The sequence below is a fragment of the Orcinus orca genome, chromosome 17 (assembly GCF_937001465.1).
Source record: "Orcinus orca chromosome 17, mOrcOrc1.1, whole genome shotgun sequence".
NCBI classification, from domain to species: domain Eukaryota; kingdom Metazoa; phylum Chordata; class Mammalia; order Artiodactyla; family Delphinidae; genus Orcinus; species Orcinus orca.
This window is the reverse complement of record NC_064575.1, coordinates 46,898,807-46,904,109: the sequence shown is the minus strand read 5'-3', so window position 1 is coordinate 46,904,109 and position 5,303 is coordinate 46,898,807.

Genomic DNA, 5,303 nt, shown 5'->3' with positions numbered 1-5,303 from the left:
CCAGCACTGGTTCATTACAAACTTCAACATGCCTAGTGGGGATGGTTCCTCAAAATGGGACTATTTGAGCGTGATACTGTTCAAGTGATTTTGAAATTCCTGTAACAGAAGTCATGTCAGAAAACCTAAGGCACCAGCGGCATGGGGTCCAGCGAGGAAAGCCATCCCCTTGGCAGCCACCCCGGAGAGAGACAGACAGGAGGGGCTGAGATGAGAAGAGTGGTCCTTCTAAAGAGAGGGGAGAAGGAGGGGAAAGAGAGCCTTAGCCTTCCCCTGGCTCATGTCTTGCTAAGATTGGCTAAGCAGGCCCCTCCTTGTCCCAAGAGTAGTGGGACAGGTTCTATCATTTTCTAGGCTTGAAGCACATGGGGAAGCTTAGTGCTCCCAGACTTCTCAGGTGGAAGTAGTCAGTGAAGCTACACCATCTTGGAAGGTGACTGAAGCGGGGACTCCCTGTTTCAGTTACAGGACCCTCCGTTCAGGATCGAGTCCTAAATTCTCCCCATCTGTCCATGGGCGTATCCCCTCACCCTTTTGTTTTTATTTAGTGTTAGAGGTAATATTTCTCTGAGCACTATCTCGGTCCCCAATTTCTACAATTTTAGCCAATCCTTTTTTCTACCATCATCTTAGGTAGTTTTCAGAAGTGTGTTGTTTGTAGAAACACATACACACACCAACTAAGGTTTTATGCTTTGTAATCTCCAAGCACAACTCTCATGAACAGTATTTCCAGACTCCTGCCTGGAGGTGGAGCTGAAACAGGAGGAAACAGGAGGAAAGGGGCAGGACACAGCCTTTAAAAGAATGACATAGCCATAGGATATAGCAAAAACTGGTTAGAACCAACTAGGTCCAAGATGGCAGAATATTCGACTTCCAGTGGACCTGGAGCCTCATCATACGCCCATTGTAATACATTAGCATAAACTAAGTGACACACCTCCCAGCACCATGACAGTTCCAAGGCCAACCGTCAGAGGCCAAAAAGTGGGCAATGGCCCAATTCCTGGAAATCTCCACCCCCTTCCCCCAAATATTGGAATAATCCTCCCACTCCCATTAGCCTAATCCTCCCATTAGCCTATGAAATTACCCAGCCCATAAAAACTAACCATTGCCATATTTTGAGGCCACTCTCGCCTTCTGAGATGGTCCACACTCTGTAGAGTGTGTTTCTCTCTAAATAAATCCACTTTTTACCTATCACTTTGTCTCTCCCTTTGAATTCTTTCTTCCATGAGACATCAAGAACCTGAGCTTCATTAAGTCCTGAGACCAGGTGTGCGATCTCAGTTAAAAGACCATGGGTTCAAGTCCCAATCTGAGTTACACGGTTTCAGTGCCATCACAAAGAATTGCAGGTGGGACTTCCCTGGTGGCGCAGTGGTTAAGAATCCACCTGCCAATGCAGGGGATAGGGGTTCGAGCCCTGGTCCGGGAAGATCCCACATGCCACGGAGCAACTAAGCCCGTGTGCCACAACTACGGAGCCTGTGCTCTAGAACCTGTGAGCCTGCATGCCGCAACTACTGAAGCCCGTGTGCCTAGAGCCCATGCTCCACAACAAGAGAAGCCCCCACTCTCTGCAACTAGAGAAAGCCTGCACACAGCAATGAACACCCAACATGACCAAAACATAAATAAAAATTTAAAAAGAAAAAGAATTGCAGATAGTAGAGAAGGAGGCTTCCGACTAGTTAGATGGTGCCAAAAATTCTCTCCCACAGGTCAAGCTTGCTTTAAACCAGTGCCTCCCTAACTTCTCAAAAGAAGCCCCTGTTTATTTTTGTGTATGGCATTAGAGAATGTTCTAATTTCGTTCTTTTACATGTAGCTGTCCGGTTTTCCCAGCACCACTTATTGAAGAGACTGTCTTTCCTCCATTGTGTATTCTTGCCTCCTTTGTCGTAGATTAATAATGATAGGTACATGGGTTTATTTCTGGGCTTTCTATCTCGTTCCATTGATCTCTATGTCTGTTTTTGTGCCAATACCATAGATAACCCACAAGGACCTACTGTATAGCAAGGGAACGATAGTCAATATTTTGTAATAACCTATAAGGGAAAAGAACCTGAATCACTGTGCTGTACACCTGAAACTAACACAATCAACTATACTTCAATTAAAAAAAAAGAAGCACCTGTTTAAAAATGCAAATTCCAGAACCCATCCCCAACCCTCTAAAGCAGAAAGATAGTTCTACAAGTGTCTCCAGGTGATTCTTACCATAGGAAAGGGCTTTTGTTTTTTTTAATGCAAATACCTCCTCATTAGAGATTCCAGTTTAATGAGGGGCTGGGGGCGGGTGGAACCAGGGTGGACTGATGTTTTTGAACACAGTGGCTCTGATGTGTAATCTACTGAGAATCACTGCTGACCTTCAGGCATACTTGACCCTATTCTCACCACTTTGATCAAAAAAGCCAAACTTCAGTTGGGCTTTTTTGGGGGGGGCGGTTTGGCTGCACTGGGTCTTCGTTGCTGCACAAGGGCTTTCTCTAGTTGCGGAGAGGGGACTACTCTTCGCTGCGGTGCGTGGGCTTCTCATTGCAGTGGCTTCTCTTGCGGAGCACGGGCTCTAGGCGTGCGGGCTTCAGTAGTTGCGGCACGTGAGCCCTAGAGCATGAGGACTTCAATAGTTGCAGCATACAGGCTTCAGTAGCTGCAGAGCACAGGCTCAGTAGCTGTGTCTCATAGGCTCTAGAGCGCAGGCTCAGTAGTTGCGGCGCACGGCATTAGTTGCTCTGCGGCATGTGGGATCTTCCCGGACCGGGGATTAAACTTGTGTCCCCTGCATTAGCAGGCGAATTCTTAACCACTGTGCCACCACGGAAGTCCCTCAACTGGGCTTTGTAGTGATGATTTCAATCAGGTTTTCTCCCTTTTGGATATGATATGTTAGTTTTCTTGATCATCATTATTTAAAAACAAAATATAAAAACAAACAAGAGCTCTGCTTTGGGAACTGTCCTGTGTATACCCACCCTCACGTAGCCCTCTCAACAACCCACTGAGGTTGGTTCTATCATTGCCCCACTTTACAGATGAGAAAAGAGCTTTGCTTAAGACCATCTAGCTAATGAGTAGCAAAGGCATTCTCACCATATCCCAGGCTGGGCTCTCCTCATCAAGGAGGATGCCACACCCTTCCTCTCAGGGTGTGCATCTCTGCCTTGCTTCTGTCTTCACTAAACAAACTGTTTCTCTGTGTGCTCTCCCACTTGTTGTTCTGCTACGTCTCTAATAATAAACTCTGTACCTGTTTTTACAGAGAAAAACAAAAAACGCAGACTAGCCACCGAGTGCTATGCCCCTGTGCTCAGCCTGCCCAAAACTGGCCCACAGAGCAGGGTGGCTCTGAGCCAAGGAACAAGGCTCCACCGAAAAGCACACACACCTGCTTTGTGTCAGGCCAGCAACGGTAGGCTATGTTGGAGTACCCTTACGTACAATCACTCCCAGTTGATGGTGCTTCAGAATCACCTGAGGAAGGTGTTAAAAATGCAGATACCTAGGTCCTATCCTCAGAGATTCTAGCTCATTACGTCTGGGATGCAGCCCAAGAGTCTATAAGTATAGCCAATGATTCTGATGCAAGTAATTGGAGGGCTAGGATGAAAAAAGACAAAAGGGGGAAGGAGGGAAGAAGGAAGGAAGGAAAGTAGAAAGAGTGCCCTGGGTGAGCAATCCGCCTTGACAGAAGGATAAGAAGTCCCCCGTGGAGGGGAGCCTGCAGTTTTAATGACGTCTCCTCTCTTCCTCCACACCTAGGTAATTTCCACTCCTCCTTCAAGCGCAGGTCCCATGTCACACCTCCTCTGTGCTGTCTTTTTCTCTGTGACTCCAGAAAGAGCTAAGGAGGCCTCCTCAGGAATTCATAGCCTTTAAATCTAGGCACGGGTGCATTTTCCTTATCATATTGGCTCAAGTGGTGGTTTTCACTGCTTAGCCTTTGTGGGTGAATTAGTCACTTCACGGGGGTAAAGCCACAACTCTGGGCTGCTGTCTGCAGACCTGCTGCTGGGCTGCTGGGGAGTCAGAGGAGACCCAGAGAGGAGTCCAGGTGGGCCTGAGCAGATGTTCAAAGACTAACAAGAGCTGTTAATGCTCCAGGGGTGATCTGCCTACACCCCACACGCCCACACACAGGCCAAGACTCAGCCCCTTGAGATCAGTGACCGTGCCAGACCCTTTCCTGAACTGTCAGTGCCACGCCTGGTGGTAGGCACTGAAGCAAGGATGCCAATAGGTTTCATCCAGCTTGTCGACTCCAGTCGGGGTCCAAGCAGCTGCTTGGAGGGCCCTGTGGACATGATGGAGGTGGTGTCAGGTTCTATGGGGAAGAACTCTGATAATGATTATTAATGTCTGCCTGGGGCAAAGGCGGTACTTGCCGGCCACGTGTTTGCCAGCTGCGTTAGTTTCCTGGGACTACCACAACAAATTACCACAAACTCGGTGACTTACAACAGAAATTTATTCTCTCACAGTTCTGGAGGTCAGAAGTCTGAAATTAGTCTCACTGGGTCAGAATCAAGATGTTGGTAGGACTGTGCTCTCTCCAAAGGCTCTCGGGGAGAATCCTTTCTTGCCTCTTCCAGCTTCTGGTAGCCCAGGTGTCCCATGGCTTGTGGCAGCCTCACTCCAATTGCTGCTCCCACACTCACGCTGTCTTCCTCCATGTGGTCAGGTCTCCCTCTCTTCTCTTTCATAAGGATACCAGTCACTGCATTTAGTACCCGCCCCAAATCCAGGATGACCTCATCTCAAGCTTCTTAACTACATCTGCAAAGACCCCTTTCCAAATAAGGTCACTTGCACAGCTACCAGGGGTTGGGACTTGGACATTTTTGGGGGGCGGGCGGGGTGAAGAGTGGGCATTCAACCTACTAAACTAAGCTTGCACTAAATAAATGTCAGTAATTAAGTACCCTCTGCTCTTTCTCCCCACCTCCCACCCCCTTGTTCACACCTTTCAAAACCTAATGCTGGTGAACCTCCCTTCCCACCAGGGACAGATGTGCCCTGGTGCCAGTTTGGGCTCATTTCAGGCCTATAGTTGGCATATAGTTGCTTGTAGTAATCGCTCATGATCCTTTGTATTTCTGCAGTGTCAGTTGTTACTTCTCCTTTTTTCGTTTCTAATTCTATTGATCTGAGTCTTCTCCCTTTTTTTCTTGATGAGTCTGGCTAATGGTTTATCAATTTTGTTTATCTTCTCAAAGAACCAGCTTTTAGTTTTATTGATCTTTGCTATTGTTTCCTTCATTTCTTTTTCATTTATTTCTGATCTGCTC